This window comes from Anser cygnoides, chromosome 1 (genome assembly GCF_040182565.1).
Source record: "Anser cygnoides isolate HZ-2024a breed goose chromosome 1, Taihu_goose_T2T_genome, whole genome shotgun sequence".
Taxonomy (NCBI): domain Eukaryota; kingdom Metazoa; phylum Chordata; class Aves; order Anseriformes; family Anatidae; genus Anser; species Anser cygnoides.
The window spans coordinates 125686135-125708481 of NC_089873.1; the positions used below are offsets into that span (position 1 = coordinate 125686135).

Below are 22347 nucleotides of genomic sequence, written 5' to 3' on the forward strand. Positions count from 1 at the left end.
GACACAATCTGTTTTGCAGCTGACTGAGTATAGAAATGAATTAAGACTTAGGACTACTCATTAACTTGCTTGTTGTAATGTATTATTCATGTTGCATCATTGAAAACTTATTTGAAACTATCTGTGATCCCTTGAAGAAAATACTGAGTAGAGGCCATCAATAAACTCATTTAAATCTTAACTTTGATCTCTTATGCCACAATAGAGTTGTACAAAATTTCTCATTGTGTTCTTCAGGCTTACAGGATAGATAAAGAAAACAAAAAAAAAAAAAAAAAAAGAGAGAGAGAGAGAACATGAATTAATTGCTGGGTTACAACTTTAAACAGTGAAAAGGAGCAGAGTTCTTACTGGTAACTCATGTTGTCTTACATAACAGTTTAGTGCAAAGATATCATTTTAGTTACATTATCAAAATATTCTAAGTAATATGGTATTGGAGGCTTCTGTCCTCTCTATGAGTGAAGGTCTTTTCAACTTCATGCCAGAAGTTATTTATGCTTACAACTGGCTCTCACCTTCCATCCTCTGTGGACATAAATTGTTATAATTTGTCCCGCCTCCTCTGGCCATTCAGCAATCTGCTGCCCTCAGATGTCTTAACATTTTCTGACTCCTAGACTGCAGCTTTTCCAGCAGAGTTTCCTTCCTTTTGCTACTGTCATGCTCTGGGACGTAAACTCTATTGTGCTTCTGTGGAGTAATGTGGATTCCCTCAAAGTCTGTGCTCTCTCATGTCTTTCTATCCATACGCCCAATTACAGTGGTAAGATCTCTCTCTCCCTCTCACCCTCCCCCTCTCCTTTCCCCACCCCTCTCTCCCTCCCTATCTCTCTCTTTAGTTTAAGAATATAACAAATAGGCTTGGCTTAAATGCAAATATCTGTGGAAAGCATATTCAGATCTGGGTTAATTAACATTTTCTTCTTATGGAAATCACTTCTCTTTTCTTGCTCTCTCCTTGCATCTCCTCCTTCCTGCAGCCAGCTTCACTAACCTTGATTAGTCCGAAATTTAAAGTCCTCTTTTGCACAAAAATCCAGTTCTCTGAGAATTTGATATAAACAAATAATTAAATGAACTAAGTACATTTTTCCTGGTCTGAAAATAGATGTTAGGCTAATAAACATTGTGCTACACAGCTTATAGCAGGGAAAGGAAGAATAGTTCAAAAATATTTCCTAGCTGACTGTGGAGAAATCAAACTGAAGAAATGGTTGATGTTGTCATACCTAAGGGCAATGACAATCAAAGTAAATTTTACTCTTTTTGTAGCCTGTTGAGGCTCATTAATGGTCAGAGTTTTCAAAGATATCCTTTATGATCTCTTCTCTTTACAAGAGTTGTCTTGACTCATCTGGCCAAGGGGAAAAGAGTTTGTTGAAGATGAACTATAACACAGAAGACAAATGTTGAACAAAATATGTGATCTTGTTGCCATTGTTGCAAACATATATTTCATCAAACTATGACTCTCCTGTGTTTATGAATCAGAATCCCAGTCAGCTAAATTATAACAGGTGCATTAACTTCATTAGATCTAAATTGACTTTTATCAGTGAGAATTTGTTTTTAAATGTGAAAAAAAATTGCTAACTACTGCATGGAAAGCAAGCAATTGAAAATGGAAACTTTACAAGAGAAGTTCAAAACCAATATAACCTAAAGAGACATTGAGTATTAAAATAGATATCAACAGAAAACAACAGACGGTGAGGCGACTTCAATAAAGATGTCTTATTATTATTTAAAAATTAGAGAAAGTAGGTCTTTTATTGGTTTCTAATTAAAAAAAAAAAAAAAAAGGAAATTCATTTTTAATTTCATTTGGCATCAGATTTTGCCAAGAGGGAAATTTAATCAGGTTCAGAAAATATGGAGTGCAAGAGGTCTTATATATTTATTCTCTAAAGATTCCTTATATAACAAATATTTCTTAGTACTGGGGAAAATATTTACTTTTTGTTGACTACATATAATTCTTTTCCACTTGAGTAGCTGAATAGCATTTTTTCAAATAGCTAGAAATTAGGCTCTAAAGAAATTAACAATCAGGTCTATTGTAATGTCTCGGTTAAAAGCTAGTAAGGGTTATTCCATTTCTTACAACTATTCTGAAGATGTACCTTTTTGCAGAAGATAAATGTTTTGATGAGGAACAAGAAACTATCCATTCCAGCAGTAATCAGAGTTGTGTAACTGTGACTGAGATCCTTCTGCAATTTCTACTGGATTCTGTTGAAGGTAGTAGTCTTCACCTGAAGATGAGGACTACTGTATAGTTGTCTCCTGAGATATCAAAAACACGGTTTAACAGTGAAAAATTCAATGTGAAATTAATTTTTCACAATACTAGGAAAAATATAGACATTTAAATTTGATATTCATAATAACAGACAAGTGAATCAAGTAACTATTTACATAACTATTAGAGAAATGCCCAATCACATAAAACTATGGAGAAGATGAAACATTAAATTTTATTAAAGCATTAAAAATTAACTGAAGGAACAATTAAATGGAAATTAATATAATTCTGTTTTCAATAGCATAAGTATAGATAAGTACAGATCCAATTACAGTATTACAATTATTACTTTTATTTTTTTTAACTTTTTAATAAAAACCAGCCACACTTCCATATCCATGAGCAAAGTTCATCTTGAAAAATGATTTAAATGTAAGTATTTTTATTCCTACAGAAATCCTGTGTCCATATTTCTTGGACCTTCATAGATTTGTAAACACGAAAGAGATGAAAATTGCACTTCACCCTTTTGATTGCCTGTGTTCTGAAATCAGACAATATGCTTTATTAAAGTGTAGAACAATCTTGATTTAGTGAGGAGAGTTTCATGAGCTAAGATCACAGGGAAGCTGTTATATCTTTAAAGCACGCAACTAAAATAACATTCTACTTCATAGTAGTCATTACCTCACTTCTTGGCATCAATAAAGTTTGAAATACTCATTAAAAGCTATTAATTGAGGCAGGCTTGCCTTTTTATTTATGAAGTATTTGCAAACCAATAACTTTATTGCAAATGAGGTTTATCCTCATCAATCTTCTGCTAATGGCAATTGTAAACATATTGTGTATTATCCTATAGTTTATTAACAATCTCTGGAAAGTCAGCACTTCTTTTCCTAGTCAATACTTGAAATCTGCTAATGAAACTCTGTGACAGATGACTTGCCACAGGCCTGGTTTCTGTATCCTGATTAGGTAGAAAATTAGGATAATTGCCTGATAGTCAATATTTCATGAACAGGATGAGGAAAGTGCTATTTGACTTACAGAGAAAACTAAGTCTTGAGAACTGCATTATTTAGCCTTCTTTTGTACAAGTAGAAGTATTATATTTAGCTACTTATATGAGGTGTGATGTGGTCAGAAGATTCTTTTCAAGCTTATGAATAAGTAAGATAGAAGATCCATTGACATGATAAAGTGATTTTTTTTTTTTTTTCCTGGGCAGCACAGATACTGAAAATTTAAGACAAGGGCATCCTAAAAAAAAAAAAAGTGGGTAGGGTCTTATTTAGACTCTTATGCATTAACCTCAGTGCACACAGTAAATTTTAAATCACATTGATAGTAATCCCAGGTTCAACCTTCACAAACATCACCTACATTCAAATAAGGGTACTGGAAGATATCCTGAGATGCACTCCTCATGCTTAACTTCACAAAACATCACTTCCTTTCACTCTTCTTCATGCTTTGGTTTCCATAAAAAGGGACATGTAACAAGTAGTGTTTTTTTTGGTTTTTTTGTTTTGTTTTGTTTTGTTTTGTTTTTTGTCAAATCAGAATGTCCCTGCAGGATGTCCCTGTAGATACACATAGCTGTAGCTGGACTAGCTTTATACACAGTATACATTAAGTTCTCTGCACAACCAAGCTGCAGGCATAGTACATACTTGAGAGTTGGTTTGCAGGATACTCTCTAAACTGAAAGTCCATTATCCACGTTTCAAGTAGCCTTACTTCCAGAAGATATGTGAATAGTCTTCAACAAAGTTTTCAAAACTTTTTGAAGCTAAACAAAGTACCTTTCAGGTTAGATCACTGTGTGGACAGTAAAAACAATAGAATTGTTTGTGTTGAGTGAAGTGCAGTGCACAAGGCAGCCTTTTACATTGTTTACATTGGCATAAAGAATGGAAAGCCTTGACCAAGTGGGACTCAATGTTATGGTACAGTGTTTACAGACATCATGAAGGAGGAAAATGTTTATTCATTGATCTTAAAGTTTAATGTTAAAAAAAAAAATCTTATTAAGGAATTCAATCCTTTTACCAAATTCTTCAGAAGATCTAAAAGATTAAAAACCAACCAACCATCCAAAAAAACCCTAGTTTTAAATCTAAAATGTGTAAACAAGACATCTTGTAAAAGTTATATTTCTTAGAAACATAGTTATCCTTCTTAAAATAGCATATCTAGGTTCTGTTCTCTCTTGGCTGTGCTTATAAAGATTTTATTTAAAATTAAAAATAAAAAGGTTTTTAAAAGATTTTGAAATAGCCTCAAAGAAGGAACAGAGTTAAAATGATGAATCATTTACTTTTTTATCAGTTGGTGAATTCAATCAAGACTACTTTAGGTCAATTTACAACAGATCAGAAATGAAAAGCCCTAAACTTTCTATTCTAATTCACATCTTTTTCATCACAATAAAAGTTATGATGAGAACATAATAAATGTGCTGCTGCTGAGATCAGTGATGTTTAATCCCATGTTATGCCTCAGCAGTGGCATGTCTGTTAGGGGAAATACTAAAATTTTGCCACCTTTTTTGATTCATTCTTTTTCCACAATTATTACATTAGAGGTGTTAGTGGGTAAAGACCAGCCTATTCTTTCATTTTTATGCCTGTGAAGCCAAATCCTTTTTCAGTCTGCTGTTACAGTATCTGCAATAACAACTAACGTGCATCAGCAAGTTCCTGAAGTTCACTACCTAATCTGTAAAGAAATCCTGTTACCTGCTTTAACACTAATTCTTACAGGTTTTATCAAGTGTTTTCTGTATCTACATTAACAGGATTTGGTGCATTTTTATTTATTTTTTTTTATTTTAATCCCTTTTTTCTCAAGTTTTAAAAGCTTCACACATATTTATTCCAACATTTTGGGATCCCTATGAAACAAAGCTTTTTCACTCCCTTAATAATCTAAATGGAAATTCTCTATGAATTTTCTACTACACCCTTTTTAACATTAAAACCAGAACTGCACACAGAACTCCTGACATGGGTGCACAAGGCTTCTTGATTGCAACAAAATGACAGCCCAAGTTAATTTCAAACCTTCCTGATAGTCTTTTATTTATGTGTAAATTATGTGTAATTTGCTGTTCTCAGAAGCTTAATGCTCCCTGACATTCAAGAGAAAATGCTGTCATACAATAAAGAAAAACAGCAATACTTGTTACTGGAAAAATATACATGTACGGGGGCATGGAATAAGCATTTCAGAATATGTCTCCACAATAGGTGTCATGGATTTATGGACTAATAAACATGCAGGGACTTTAATTTAAAGAGAACATCATCCCAACGCAAGCAAGAACTGTTAAAATAGTTATTCCTTAGAAATGGGAAGCTTTCTCATTATTAAAAATACTGATATTTCATGGCAAACTAGTAGGGTTGGACAGGTTAGAAAAAGGGTTTATTATATAAACAGAAAGTATAATCCATCATAGAAAGCAGCTGGATAGGCTAAACATGGTGTTGATTGTACAGCAGAATATGAAATATAGATTTACATAAACGTTGAACTTAGCACTTTCTCATGTCAATATTATGATAGCCCATACCATGTTGCAAATGACTGGGATTTCTCAAAAGCTAGTTTTGTCAGTTGTTTATATTGTTTGTAACAAAAGTATTAATGTTATTCAGCAAAAATCATTTCAGCATTTAGAACTTGCAAAGAGAAGAGTCAGACTTTTGTAATATTTAAGGAAGTGGATATAGAATAGGGTTAAATAGTGGTATATTAGTATTATGTTGAATTCTATGAAAGATATTTATCTTTTTAGCAAATTTAGCAGTTCTCCAGCTGAACACAGACAGCATGTAGGGGACAGCTGTTTAAAATTCTGAAGGCTAGTACAGTGCAGACTAATAATTGATGAAGTATATATTTTAAGGGTGATTTGAAAGAGTATAGCAGCTTGTGACAAATATGCTTTATAGGATTTATAGGAAATGACACTCCAGTAAATCTTGTTATTGGAGAAGCTCATAAATTTCTCAAATTGCAGCTTACAGTATCTAAAAACAAAATTTTATGACAGTGAAGGAAGGTCCTTCTCAAGTCTTTAAAGTATCTTCTCAATGGCTAATCAAGTCTTACTGCACTTTTTAAATTTATGCTTTATTTATTTATAAATTACTGACTCTTCCCTCATCTTTTTAAAATTTAGCCCTGGAAATCTATCCCTAACCTATCATGTGTGCCTTTGGAGATCAGTGTTTATCCACATAAAGACATAAAACCCTGAACAGAAAATTAGTGAATATTCCTTGTGAAACTGCAGAATTCACACAAAATGTAGATTATAGTCTTGAATAACATGAAAATTTAAGTGGCAAAAAATAGCATCAAGCTAAATGATATTTCCATTATTCAGATTGGAATATAAGGACATTATTGCTCAAGTCACTCTGCAGCTTTCAAGCACAGTGTGACCTCCATGGGTGGATCTTTTCAAAGTAATGCTGAGCAAGCCATTATTCCATAAGTCTCTGTCAAATTGCCTTTCTCTCCACTCAAGGTCATGCTCTATTAAGACTTTGATACTAAAACAAACTCCACAGAAGGTTCACAGAACCTTGAATATGCTTCCTGTCTTCCTTCTGAACTGTAATTGCCCATGGCCAGGCTGCAGCAACACAACTATTTCTCATGACTTAATGATAATTTTCTATTACATAGTATGGAATCGATCTTGTTGGAAACACTATTATTAAGCCAGAACATGGTAAGTAAGATTGCATTGTGATCTCTTTGACACAACGGATTTTAAGAGAATTAGAATGTGATATGTCAAATGGTCTGTGGATAGTGCTAATATTATTCATCAATAAGTGTTTTATTAGCAATACAAATCCTGTATCGTAGAACATGTCAGTATTGGATTGATTTCAAATTCTCCTAAAGAAACATTTTTACAATAAATTTACAAGTTTCTTCAAAACAGTCATTGTTTTGTCTTTTTTTTTTTTTGTTTTCCCTAAGAATAGGGATATTTACAAGATATAAGTGTCTTTTTCCATTTTCAAATTACTGACTTGTGTCAGACTTCCCAACATGGGGAATTTAAGATACACACATTTTTGCACCAGGGGAGGTTTAGGTTGGATATTAGGAAAAACTTCTTTACTGAAAGAATTGTTAGGCATTGGAATGCACTGCCCAGGGAAGTGGTTGAGTCACCACCCCTAGGGGTATTTAAAAGACATTTAGATGTAGAGCTTAGTGATAGGGTTTAGTGGAGGACTTGTTAGTGTTAGGTCATAGGTTGGACTAGGTGACCTTGGAGGTGACCTTCCAACCTAAATAATTCTGTGATTCTGTGATCACTTTTGCTTCCTGTCCAGGTACAACTGATTAGTATATTGTAATAATGTCCTGTTAAGAATTTTGTATTACCACCCGTGCAACTCTGACATGGTGAACCTATAATTATTGTTATTGGTTGGTTTAGATTTATTATAAGAGATGACAGTAGCTAAACTGTCATAAAAGGCATCTTTTTGTTCTCTTATTAATGATGTCCACAAGACAGGCTGCTGTTCATACTAAATGGAAAGAATTGGAAGAAGAGCTACATAACTGGTGCCTTTCTACTGTTTTGCAGAAGCCCATGGAGAGCTTTCCCTTAATTCACACTGTAGCACTTTTCCTTAAGTTTTTCTTCATGAGTTCTAAAATAATTTCTTCCTTCCATTACACATGTGTGCTGGTGGTTATGTTATGTTATGTTATGTTATGTTGTTTCATTTGGTTTGTCTTGGTTTGATTTTTTAAGCTTTGCCTCACTGAGCTGAACTGCTAAAAAAGGGTTTGAGAAGGATCAAGCTACAGATAAGATGCTGTTATACATTCTTTGCTAGAAAATGGTCTGCTACATTAAAGTTTGAAATAGTTCTTTTTCATATTGTGTTGGTATCTGAAATATTTGATCTTCTAAACAATAGTACCTTGTATTTTAACAATTTATAGAACATACACATTACTTGTGTTCCATCTGGTACATAGCTAACAGGGTAGAAAAAAAGAATCTATGCAAATGGTAAAACAAAACCAGCAAATTCATTTTATATAGCCAAGTCTTGATTTGATGATAATCAATCTTGCTGAATTCCTAACCTATTATGGTTTAAAGATTTTAAAAATAGAGAACAGATTTGATCTTTAATTGAGGGGGGATAATAACTAGTTAGGGAAAGGTTAACACAAGCTGGAAAAAAAAAGGAGGTAATATCTGTTATTCAGCAATGACTCTTTAGTGGGAAAGATGACTAGGGAAATGCATTTATGTATCACAAAGTGGAATTTTTAAAGAGCAAAATGGAATACACTGAAGAAGAATAAGTTCAAAAAATTGCTGCTTATTAAAACAGTGGTTCACTGACCCTCAAACCAAGAGCATGTAAGATGTCAAGTTATTATCTGCTTTAAAGGTTCTGTCAATAAAAGACATAGGATGTGTGCTGAAACATGTACAACTTACTGAATGTGTACATCTAAGATTTCTAGCCATCTCATGACTATGCACATGACAGTAATGAGAAGGTTGTCTCTCAGGTGTGTAATTATCGTGGTCAGTAGATTATTGTTCAAACCTTTTATATATTGTCACAAGTAAAAGAACTGGCAGGCTTAGTTCAATTCCTTGTAAGTTCTTTGTCTGTTTAATGTGGAACAGCAAAATTTTTGCAGCACAAGTATGTCTGAAGGAGGCTGTAAGTTACCAATATCCCTATTTTACCTTATGATTTGGAGAAAGCTTCCATTTAGGGCTGCTGCAATATGGTCACAATTACCTAAAGTAAGCAAACTTTATTTTGTAATTATCATCTATATGTGTCAAGAGAAATATTACTGTTGCTTAATGGACATTTAAATAAGTAAGCACTACGCTTAAAACTACTAATCAGCTCTTATGAAGCAATCAATGTAAACAAACAGAAATATTTTCCTACCTGAAATCTATTTCAGTTATGGACCTACTCAAATTGTAACATGACTATAGAAATGATACATTCTTTTGGTGATGAAGATGGAAATTTAAGGGTTGCTTTTCATTTTCACTTTTTTTTTTTTTTCCACTTGGAATAATATTTTCTTCAGTTCTGCAGATTCAGCACCCTTATGTACATAAAATGTTCATATGATATCAACCTTAGAATCACTTCAGATATCTATCTTAAGTCACCTGATGAATGTTGGGAATCTCCTGTTGAAAACATAGTAAAACTGGTCAGAGCTAACTAAGGTGCGTTGAACATCAGTCTGTAAGGGAATAGATCAAGGTCATGAAGTCTTCCCTAAAGATGCCTGCAGGCAACCCAGCTGCAGTCCAGCTGCAGACAATATAATTCAGTTATATTTTCCAGCATCTTTACAGGAAACTCGTAGATTCTTAATCTCCCTTTTTCATTGGAAAGCAATATCCCAATCTCCCTTTTTCATTGGAAAGCAATATCCCAGCTGGTCTTGGAAGTTAAGCAGCCTCTGTTGGGTACAGTAAGCTATGAGACCTACAGAGAGACCTACAGTGACCTATGAGAAATGTGTAGCAGTCATGCTGAAAAAATTATGTAGTCTGTAAAAAAAGGGTAATTTACTAAAAGATCTGCTCTTTGGGGTTTACTATAATACCTTAAGTAAATCATTGGTTATGTTTGTCCTCTTGGATCCTGAGCACTTCTTAGTTTCTTCATCTGGCTACACATCCTGATCATATTCAGACCCTATGTCAGGTGAAAGCCTTAGCCCATGCTGGTTCCTTCACCCTCACATACCCTTCATTTCTGAAACAAAAGTCCTGGCACAGAGTTTGGAAGTAAATGGTGTGGCCCTGGGAGGAAGCCCCTGGACTGGTGGGTGGAGGAGTTGTTCTGCCAGCATACCTTGCAAGATGTGTGAGTGATGCACAACTGTTGGACAGCAAAGATCTTTGGGACTCCGCCCATGTCCGTGCTATTACTGGGCTGTAAATACAATGAGAAATGTGCTGGACTGAAAATTTCATCTCTCTAGATAAAAGGTAAAGGGTCTTTTCTGTGTTACATAATTCTGTGTGCTAAATAATAGTACATGACTCAGTGGGCTTTCTCTGTGTTTTCTTGTTTGTCTGTTTTTTTTTTTATTATTTTCTTTCACTTTTTCATTACTTATCATTCTAGCTTTAAATTCATCAGTTCTCCAGTGCCCCAATTTTTCCTAAAAATGTGTGTCCCAGAAAATTCATCACATATAAGATATGGCTGCCTGTTTCAGTCTGGCAACATCTCACTTTCCTAGTGTTACAGTTATAATAAATGTATTATTCAGGAATACTCCTCCTACATTATTGCATTCCATGTCACAGTGAAATGTAGTAAGCAGCAGTTAACTAATAAATTATGAAGAGGTTCATGCATTGAATTTTCCTCAAAGAGAAAAGGCTACTTATGGCTCAAATTAAATGACTAAATAACACAATAAACAAAGCTTACAGTATGAAAACTGACACAATTTCAGGTTTTGTCAGCAAGCTATTTTAGAAGGATTTAGCTAAACTGCTGCAAGCTGTGTGTTCACTATCAAATCTAATTTGCTATACCTTTTCAATATAAGATATTTTAAGGAAGAGGAAACATTCAGAAAGTCCTCTGAGACTGTGTTATTCACCAACTTGTGTACAAATATTGTTAGACCTTCAACATTGTGTATTGAGTCTCATTAGGATAGTCTCTGGTTGGTATTCTGCCATGCATGTTGCACATATGAAGACCAAAAATGTTAACATTGTCTTAGCCTAAAACAATTGCTGTGAAAGGCAGTGTATGTCCAATAACAAGTGTGTAGAAGGGAGACTCAGGAGACCTATATATTTGTTCATGGATGCTGTTTGGCTTTTTCCTCTCTACTGACCTTCATGTTGCTAAATCTGTATATAGCGTATATTTACAACCATCTGTATATGGCTGCCTATTTCATCCATTTTGCACTTAAATTAAGACTGAGAAATAATTAAGATGTATTCTGTCTTGCTGATATAATTGCCTGATTCTTCTAGTAACACATTTTCAACTCAAGTATCATACACAATACACAGACATAATGAGAATATTTTTAAGTGTTTTTGCTATTGGCTGTATCTATAAAATAAATAAATAAAAAGTGTGAGAACCCAAACTCTTCGGTGTAGTTGTTAGGACTTATATTCAGAGCACATATCACCTTTTGTAAGAACACTGCAAACTATGGTCTGATAGAGAACAAAGCAGCTCATCCTTCTTTTTTCAAAGTTTGCATCTGTGTGTGTATATGAGAGAGAAAAAGAGAAAGAGAGATCAGGAAGAGAAAGAAACTAATCTAGGGACATACACAAACCAAAATATCTTAGACTTCTGTCCAGACAAGCCTTATATGTATATTTCAATTTACAAACAGAATAATCTCACTTATTATTTATCCTGTCTACATATTTAATTTTTCCTTTGATTGATATTTTAGTTTACTGATACTGAAATTATACCTGCCTATATGCATCTGATTGAAGAATTATAAAGATGAAGATTGTCCAAAATTTCACTGTTTATTGAGCATTTTAAGACTTAACTTTACATTAACCTAGATCTCTTTCTCACTTTCTTTTAGCTACAATTCTAATCCATATTGAATTTCCATTATTGAAGCATTGCAGGGAACAATGAAATTAGAGCCAGCTCCCCTATTGCTGGAAGAACCCAGCAATAACTCTATGAAGAAAAATGAGAAATTAGCACTGCAACATTGGACTGTCAGTCTCTGGATTTTTTTAGCACCTCCTTCTCCACTTCTCCCAAGTGGCCCAAACTTTTTTAAGATAAGTCTCTGCTTTGGAAAGCATATCTTTGCTACTGAAATGCAATGTGAGTTTCCTTTGACACAGAATCTATTTTTTCCAATTATTGGAGCTGGTAAGTGTTAACCTATATAGTGAAACAAAATAAAAACGTGAAAAAAAAAAAAAAAAAAAAGTAATTATTCTATAGGGAGAGTAGATTGTCCTTTAACAAATAATGAAAACAAAGAGAGACAGTGTAATTTTACCTTCTCATTTATATTTTCCTATGCGCCTTTTAAAAATTTAGTAGCAAAAAATAAGAAGAAATAAGTGCTAGCTATTGGGTTTGCATTTTACAAGCATTTTGTTTAAATTATATATATATATATATATATATATATGTGCTTTGGTGTTCAAAACATGTTGTCTTTACATATAACCAGAATTTAATGCATATATATTCGGTGTTTCAAAAAGTGTTATTAATTTGCTCAGCATATTTTATTCCTGGGAGGAGGTGGGGAGGTACTTGACTACCAGTTTTCATTATATATCAAACACACCTGTTTCCCGGTAAAGTAAAACTAACCCAAAACATCTGGTAGAAGAAATATTTTTAAGGAGATAAGCTTGTAGATTTGTTACCTTCCATTCACGTCAGCAAGTCTACCACTAGTACTTTTTGTTGTTGTTGTTTAAGATGTTTACAGGACCTTTGATTTATACTGGGTACTTGTCCAAACTACACATAACAAGAAGAGTGTAGTTCCAGATGCTTTGAGGCAATGTTTAACTATGATCACTAAGGGTGCCTTTGCTATTTAAATTTTCCCACAAAACTGACTGAATACTTTTAAGTCTCTGCTTGAGCATTGTCTCTACTATTGTGTGAAAATGATTCCACTTTTTTCTGATTATACATTATAGCTCTATTGTTTTGTTAGACCCGTCTGAAGAAAAATAGAGGCATCAGTTAAAGTTGATTTCCTTTCTTCCAGCATTCTGCTTTTTTGTGTAGCAAATGACATCAAATAACTGTAAGACTACTTCCTATAACAAGCAGAGTATAAATTTATTATTATTTTTTTTCCCTTTCACAAATATACACCATTTTACTTGGAAGCACCCATGATCAGTAGATCCCTATTATTTGGTTATTTTGTTTTATCTATCTTTTCAATGCTTTTGGAGGTCTACAATACCTGGCATTAGTCTTTTGCTCTACAAAAATTCTTTTGCAGACCCTTTTTTTTTTTTTTTTTTCCTACTTAACAAAATGTTCACAAATGATAACTAGGCTTAACCAAAAACATTCTGCATTTTCACAGAACATACTTCTGTGCACTTTACTTGTAGTACTTTATTTTTAACTAGATATCGGTTTGATTAGTTTGATTTTTAACTAGATATTTGGAAGATTACATGTAAAAAACTTTATTTCCCTGGCAACTATTTAAAGTAATCCTGACTAAGTGAATTTCCATCGTTATGTGTTAATTATTATATTAGGTATATCATGTTTAGCAAATGATATCTAAAACCAATAACTCAGTAACCTACATGTTCCAGAAATCAGTCTTAGAAGAAGTAAAAATGAAAATACAAGAACAAAGTCCCTTTTCCCAAATTGTCTTAAACACGTCAGTATGAGAGCCTAAATTTTCCATGTCAGCTGAATAAAAACCATCCATTTGACTTAGCTTGTACTTTTGAAGTAAACAATGTCTTAATAGCTTTCTCAATGTTTTCTTACATTTAAAACCAATATAAAATATTTCTCGCTCTCTTATTGTTTTTTAAATGACCTTCATATGTCCTTCTTATTAATATGGGTTTATGAAGAACTACAGAATTGACATCCTTAAAGAAAATCCCATCTAATACTGAGAGTTCTCCCTTAATTTCCTTGCAAAGCTAGAAATACAGACATCATGTGCCTACAGACTTAATTATTCTTTTCAGGATCTTTGATCAAAAACATACCTCTTAGTTGTTGTACTTATGTAGTGTGACTGCACTTCATTTTATCAAATACAATTTCAAACTTACTCGCTGCTTGAATTAAGTGGGAAAAAAAAAAAGAAAAAGAACACAACAGTGCAATAGAACCCACAATTATAGAGTTGCCTTCTGACTAACTTCCACTTAAGGATATCCATTGCTGACTGATATAATGCAGAAAGCTGTCCTGATTTCCTCCATATTTAGGAAAAAGAAAAAAAAAAAAAAGAACCAAACCAAACCAAAAAAACAAAACAAAACATAAAAACACCACCAACAAAAAAACAGCTCCAATGAGGCTTTGAATTACTCCAGTCTTTCTCTTCAATGTTTTCAGACCTCATTTTCACTATGTGTTATCTTTCCACACTAACTGTTTACAAAAGATCAGTTCCATTCTCTTTGTGAGTCTGATTAGCTCCCCTTAAGAACATGAAGATCAGTGAACTGCTTAGACTCTGGAGGGGAAATTTCCTGTTGGAAACACCCACAATATGACACCTGCGCAGGACAGTGTTACCTTCTCCCACATTCACTCCAAACTCAGTAGATATGAGACTGTGTCAATGAGAAACCATGACTCTGCATCAAATACTTTTGTGCCGTTGTACTAATTCCTTCCTTAATGATTCATTCACATCTTCCAAATGGACAAACCACAAATGAAAGATAAACATGAAATGTGGATTGTGTTACCTTGGGTGTAGCTCTACTGGAGGAGAACAGGATGTCTATTCTTCATCAATCCAATACATAGCCACAATTAACATGGTCTCTAGCTTCAGGAGAGAGAATAATGTACAATCATCCACATCTGGTTGGGAAGGAAAGTATCCATGGACTGAGTCAAATGTCAATGTTGGGATCATATTTTGAAATCACCTTTTATTAATATATTGAAAGAATATATTATTTCCATGATCTTTTTGCTCAAATTATGAGCCAACTGCTGAAGCTTAAAATTCCTTGGCAAAGCTATTCCACTCTTCCCCCCCTCCTCCAACATCCCCCCCCTCCCCTCAAAAAGTAGAGAAAGAGTTCAGTTATAAAGTTTTTTCAAATTCTGTGATAAATCTAAAGGTTTATTTCATATTGAAACAATTAAACTGTATAAAAGGGATTATATAAAGAAATCTTGTAATATGTACTTCACTATGGTATAGATACAGATACGCTTGAAACTTAACTTACAGCCTTTTGCTACCAAAATGAGAGGAGAAGAATTGTGACCTACATCTCACAATTATTATTCATTTTTTCATCTTCCTTTAGCTTTCAGAACAAAGAGCTTCTGCCTAAAGGAATTCTCTTTGATTTGACATGTTAGCATATTTGTATAATTTATTCTGTGTGTATCAGAAGCTAAAGAATCATCTTGTGGTGTTCTATTATATAAAAATATATTTTTTGTTAAACATTGAATACTAGCATACTGGAGGCTCCGAAGTACATTTATTTATACTAGTATTTCAGGAAAAAGGCAATTTTATTTAGAATTCTTTTCCTGACAAATTTCTTCTACTCAAGCGGACAGGTGAAATACATATACATTTTAAATATATATTAACATTCAATCAATACTTTGGTATTAATTCCCCTTTTACTGTAGTAAATTGGCTTCCTGAATGTATACGGACACAGCTAACAATTCAGTTCTTCTATCTGTAGCTAAGGAACACTCTGGCAGACAATGTTATACTGTGCCTCCCCAAGGTTTAACAACCTACAAGTTGAGTATGTCTTGATGGTTTACATTTTCCTCCTAGGTGGCTGAAAATACCTTTTTATCAAACATCAAACCTACTATGCACTATGAAGAGCAAAAATGAGAATTTTCTCTGAGGGAAAGTGGCTCTCAGATAAATAACCATTTTTTTTTTCAGTTTTTCTAAACAATTGAAACACTAAAAAACAAACATAAAAACCTCAATGGGTTACATTAAGGTATAAAATAATAATTATTGAGGAAGTGTTTTTTGAATTAACACTTTCTTTTTCCTCCTTCTTTTGTTCCATCTTATAAAAACATTCAAAATATATTTTTGAAAGGAAAATTAAAATCAGTTGTAAACAGAAAATATTTTTGCAATGCCATTTGATGAAATAAGAGGGAAAACAACAGAACTACATTGGAGAAGAGAAAAAAAAATCTTAAACATATCAAAGTACGAATTGCTATTCACAAAATGAAACTGATATTTTTGGGGTTGGAACATCATAGTTTCAGAATAAAGTTTCAAACTTTTCCAAACATTTCCTTTCTTGTAATTATGAAAAGAATGCTGAACAAAAACAAAGATGATATACAGGCATAATTTAATTTATTTGTCTCAGGATTTGGAAAACAAAAGTAAAAGTGATCATGTTTCTCAGACTATGAGGAATTTAAATCTGTTATTCCCCTGGAATCCAGAAGAGAGAAAAAGCTGTAGTTGAAGTCTTTTTGTAGATTCATCATTACCTCTAGCATTTTTTGAATAATTAAAGATTGTGATAAGGTTCTTTCAACACTAGAAATAAATATTTAGTATTATTAATGCACTGGATAAGGTGAAGAAGAATGGACATCAATCATTTGTACTTGCTGAAATACGGCAGTATTTTCCAATCCTATGCTCTGTGAATATGCTAAACAGTAAATTTGCCCCACTTTTCTTTTTTGAGAGCATACAAAATGTGTACACCACCACAAGCTTCTTATCCGTCTAAGACTCCTACATAACCCCATTATCATAGTGTTTAACTGTGTTATAATTCTGCTTATTCACACAGAAGACATATGAAAGACAGAGAATTTGTTATTCCCAGAAGTGAGAAGAAAATGCACAGAGGCACAGAGAGCTGAATTGACCTACCCAGTGTCACACAACTCAGTATTGGAACCAGAAGTTAAAAATCCAACTGAAGAGACTCCAGACAAAAATCCTAGGCAAGACATTTATATAAATGGCAGAATTTTACACTAATGCATTTGAAGCTGAACGATAGATATAAGAAGATCAGCAAGAAAGGAACAGCAAGCACAGAAGAGGAGAGAGAGTGTTTCAAGTATCTTTGAAGCAGTAAGAGATGGTGGTGACATGTTTGGAAGATCAGGTAGAAGGTAATGAAATCAGGCAGATGAAAAAAGGAACGTGAAGATCACAGAGATATTGGGAAAGAGGAAGATTATCAGCTAAAGGAGAAAAGAAAGATTTGGACCTTGAGATCAGGAAAGAGTGAAGAGGTTGGAGGAAAAAGGGTCATGAACCAGAGTCAAATAAATTGGGAAAACATTCTATACTCAGTGGGTTCTATATCAGGCCAAACTAGAAAGAATAAAGCAGACAGAAAAGAAAATAAGGAGAAAAAATATAGCTGGGAAAAACAAAACAAAACAGAACAGAAAAAGAGAAGTTAATTTAAATTATACTAGATGAAAAGACTGAGAATTTATGCCTAAACATCAAAAACTCTCAGAAAATAATTATGGTAGATATGAATTTGTGAAGAAAAACAGATTTCAAGTTAATAATGCAATAATTTTCTATTTGCATGTTAAAATGCAAGCAGCTTTCAAACACAAAAACGAAATTAATTAAATTAGGTCTTTACACCCTCTGTATGACCCTCATAGTTTATTGATAATAGAAATTAAATTAACTAAAGTCTATTCAGATGGCTATCAGAAATGTCAGATCATTATATATATATATATATATACACACATATACAGAAAACATCACCACCAACAACAAAAACTCTCAATAAATCTTAGGGCTTTAGTAACCCGTTTTTATGGATTCTCTTTGTAAGCACTGAAAAAGGAGGGATTCTAAAAAGTCACAGGGAACATTAAAGCAAGGAGAAAAAAAAAGAAAAAAACAAAAAGAAAAGGATTTTTAATACTTCTGTTTCTAATACCCACCCACAGAGAATATCACCACATTAATCACTTCTGTTGAACAATGTGTTTCTTATTTGTACATCAGGATGTATTTGGGTTGTCTTGTATGACAGGGCTTTTTGTTGTCATTTGTTCATTTTGCTTTGTTTCTCATTTTTCAAACTTTGGTGTCAAGATATAAAATGTAGCAGCATTTCCTTGATGTTTGTGATAGTGTGGAGTTGCTGTTACTCCACATAAATTTGTGAAGTGATTGAAGAGACCATGTAATGCTGTATGCTTGTTGTAACGGATAAAAATAATTCTCACCCATAAGAAAAACAATTGAATCACAATACTTCATAGGAGGTAAAAGGAGGCCAGCATTTCCACAACTGGAGGAAAAAGCACAACAGCTCAACTTGTGTAGAAGATTTGAGTAATGTGATTCACATGAAAACACAAACTGTTCCCTTTGTGAAAAAGCATACTAGTCAAAGTCCTCTGATCTGCATAATAGCAGGAGTTTTCCATTTCTGGGTATCTAACTACCACTGTTTTATTGTCTTCATTCAAAGAGAATAGAAGAACTACTGGACAAAGTCTTACAGGTATTTCTTTCCTATCTTATTTTCTTTGGGTACGAGACTTACATATAAAACTTTTTTGCTACCTCACATAATTTGCACACTATATGACAGCTATCATCAGTTTTCTTTACCTACTTATTTACTGAGATTTGTCATTAAAACAGTAGCAAATTATCAGGGCACTCTATGTGGTCTGGGACCACCAGGGCTCCCCACACGGGGGGCTCAGAGCAGGTCCTAGCAGGCAGGGCCTTTCCCATCACCCCACAAGGAGCAAAACAGCTGGGGGAACTGGTGCAGCCCCAGTCCCAGCACTGGGCACCTCCCTGGGGATGAGACTGGGTCAGGCCATGGGTCTGTAGGTGAGCCTGTCTGGGCTGGAGCCATAGCCAGGAAGGGCAGGGCTGTGTGGAGCTGGAGCCCAGCCCTGCTGTAGCCTGCTGGTGCAAGGGCTGATGGCCCCAGAGATGATGTGGGGTCCTGGGCAGGTGAATTATGGCCTGTGAGTGTCCTCAGGACCCACCTAATGTCTTTTCTCAGGGAACTGTTCATTGCACATAATTTAATTAAAATGGCTATATATTTATCTATTTGTTTGTTTGTTTGTTTGTTTGTTTTTCCTAGCTCTCAGAGGACAGGTATTCAGATCCCTCTTGTTTATGCTCTGTCATGTCTGCAGCACTGGCAGGAGGAGGCAGCAATGAAGATAGGGAGAAGTTAGTAGCCCTTACCAGTGGCTTTGCTGCATCAGTCTTGCCTGTCACAAAGCTGTCAGCCACTGTCATCTGTCCACGTTGTTTATATATTCACTATTTCTGTGATACTGATGGTGATGAGACTGGTACAATACGTGGGTGATTTGTGACCCACATCATCATGAACTGCAATCCCACATCTTCATAACTCTGCACCAAGATAGAGGATCCCAATTGCTTTTATGAAATGTTTATCATATTGCTGGTTAGGACCTGACTGCTTAGAAGTCACAAAACAGCTCCTGATCTATTCCAGAACATCATAAATGTAAAGAAAAGTCTGTGCCCTGATGATGGGACCTGGTAATGGCCATCACTGTACTCTATTCTTTTTTGATCTTTTTCTCATAAGGGAAGTTCATTAGACTTATTGCCTTAAAACCTGCAGCCCTCACCTGTCTCAATATGGTGAAACCTTGTTTACACCTTAAAACATTTCCCGCAGCCCAGTCTCGGTCTACAACCATACCCAGTTGTATTTAACAACAAGACTTTCCTTATTCTGTTTATTCCTCTGCTGGTTGGTTAACAGTCAAGATTCTTTGTCATCTGTTCTGCTGAAACATAAATTTACAAATGCTTTAGGGAGTGTGTTTTAGTGTAAAGTATTATGATGAAATGCATATACTGGCAGACCTCAAGCTGCAAGGACTTGCAATCTTTTTGTTTGTTCATTTTTATGTCAGAAGAATATAGGATTTAAAACAACATCAACAAAATAATGTTTCTAAATTTCTTTTAGACAAACAAATACCTAAGTAGGGTAGCCATATATCACACAATACAATCTACATGAAAACTGACTTCCTGAAAACTTTAGAAACTGGTAGTCACCACCTAACATGTATACTGCAACTCATTGAAATGAATGTAGTGTCCTATTTTCTTCAACAATGCTTTGCAAAAGGTGACAATGAAGTAAAGCTTACTGCTATAGCAATGCATTTATTTCAGTCTGTGTGTTGGCACCAGGAAGTAGCATGTAAAACCTTGATCATGAAAATGATACTTACTGGTGACAAATGTATAGAAAGGATTTTGTTTTGTTTTGTTTTGTTTTGTTTTTGTAATTGGAGTGGCTTGTCAAACCCTTTGAAATGGCACCCTCCACATACGCAATGAAATTGGTATTTTAATCATGCAGCTGTTAGAGTGATGCTATTTTACAATTCCAATATGCAAACATCAGGTCCAGGAGCACTCCCAAGTATTTTGTGCTGAAAGCCACCACTGTGCATGGCCTGACTCTACACAGGGGACAGGCTCCAGCACAAACCAGCCTCCTGCATTTTTGTTTCCAGAGACATTTGATCATACATGCATATATTTAGGATGTGGCAAGGCACAGAATGTAAATTTGTATATGGCCACAATGATTAACTTATGACCAATTTGGAGTCTTGTCAATATGAGAAAATGTTCTCATTAGCTGCAGTAGGAATCACCCTTACTAGCCCAGATGTTCTATAGTCATGTCACTCAGGATGAACAGCTCCCACCAGTGTCATTGCGTATTTTGCAAACCTAAGAGATATGCAAAAACCTTTGAATTGGTATGTGAACAACAGATTTTTATTTCTAAGCATTTGTAAGTTAATTCTCAAATGCTATCTTTCCATATTCTTCCCATTGTGAATTGTATTTTTCTCGAATAAAAATAACTCCATTTCACCCACTGAACTGACATTACAGTTTTAATTCAGCTTTCTCTTTAAATAAATACATATGTCTCCACTATCAAAGAGCCTTTTCATTTACATAATTAATTTGATTTGGAAATGTCAATAAACTCAGAGAAACATGCTCAGTGATTTTAACATAAGTATAGCTGTTCTCAGTGTTGGTCTCTGGTTTTGTAAAATATGGAACAGTGGAGTTTCATTCAAGCCTTTCTGAAGTCAAAGTAAATGCAGACATTGACTTCTCTGAGATCAGGTGCTGACCCTCTTACAGCAGGGAGCAGGACTGCAACCTTGTTTTGGCAGAGAAAATGCCTTTGAAGGGTCTGCTGATACATGCCGCTCAAAGGAATTATTTACCAACGAAAGCAAATATGGTGTGATAATACGGCCATAATCAAGTCTGGATACCATAAAGTTTGGATATATAGAGCTTCCATGCTTTTACCTCCACAAGTTAGATGGTATATTTTACTGAGAATAGGCTGAAGATCTGAAAAAGCAAAAAAACAATATTTTATTTAAACAAACAAACAAATAAAGAAACAAGAAAACAACAACAAAAACAACCAAACAGAAGGGTAAAGGGAGACAAAAGGAAGGGAATCCTGTTTCCCTTAATCTGTGTAATAAGGCTTTTAAAACTTCCTTTTGCAAAGCAAATTTCATTCACAACAAGATCCAAATTATTCATGCTGAAGCCAAGGGAACTTTCCAGGCTTCGATTCAATGAAATGTTTAATTTCATGTATACGCTTACATTAGTACTTGGTCAGTGAAAGAGGCAGAAATAAGTCAATGTACTATCCATTTAAACCCTGGTAACTACAGTGAGACATTAGTTTGCAATGAAATTGTTATTTTTTGGAACTCATGTAATACTTTGGGTAAATCAGTATAACCTCTTTGTGACAGCTTATATGACTCGGAAATGTATCCCATATTCCTAACAGTATTCAAAATAACTGAAGTCAACAGAATACGCTAAGCACACTCATCAATTTCAGTGGCTTAAAATGAGGCATATAAATAAGTACTCTGCTCAATCCTAGAGACTCGTTCATCATTAGAAAGATTTGCTGCATTACAAAGCTGTCCTTATAGATGGCATAGACTTTTTCATAGATTTTAAAATTAGATTTCACAAACCATAGTCTGAAATGTATACCACTATGTAAATTTATTTTGTGGGTTGAAAATAGAGGATGTGTTATTTTGCAGAAGCAATGCATTCTCCATCTTTAGTTACTTTTCAGAGAATGTATTTATTACTGCTGGCTTTACCAACCTCCACTTTATATTTTTCAAAATCCCTTCCTTTCCTGTTTCATTTTGAAGTTTAGTGCATGATAGATAGAGATGTCACTCACATGTAAACAGACCCCCTGTGGAATAAGT

The 22347-nt window shown here is 34.2% G+C and overlaps 1 long non-coding RNA gene across 1 annotated transcript in view; it reads right to left on the bottom strand.

Annotated features, from left to right (window-relative positions):
• Positions 1–1380: 1380 nt before the first annotated feature.
• LOC136786676 (uncharacterized) overlaps positions 1381–22347 on the bottom strand; it is a 32298-nt gene continuing 11331 nt past the window's right edge. Inside the window, exons 2-3 of the long non-coding RNA XR_010826011.1 lie at positions 14757–14839; positions 1381–2289 (exon numbers count right to left, since the gene is read on the bottom strand). This is a non-coding gene — a long non-coding RNA (uncharacterized lncRNA). The remainder of the gene's footprint in view (positions 2290–14756; positions 14840–22347) is intronic.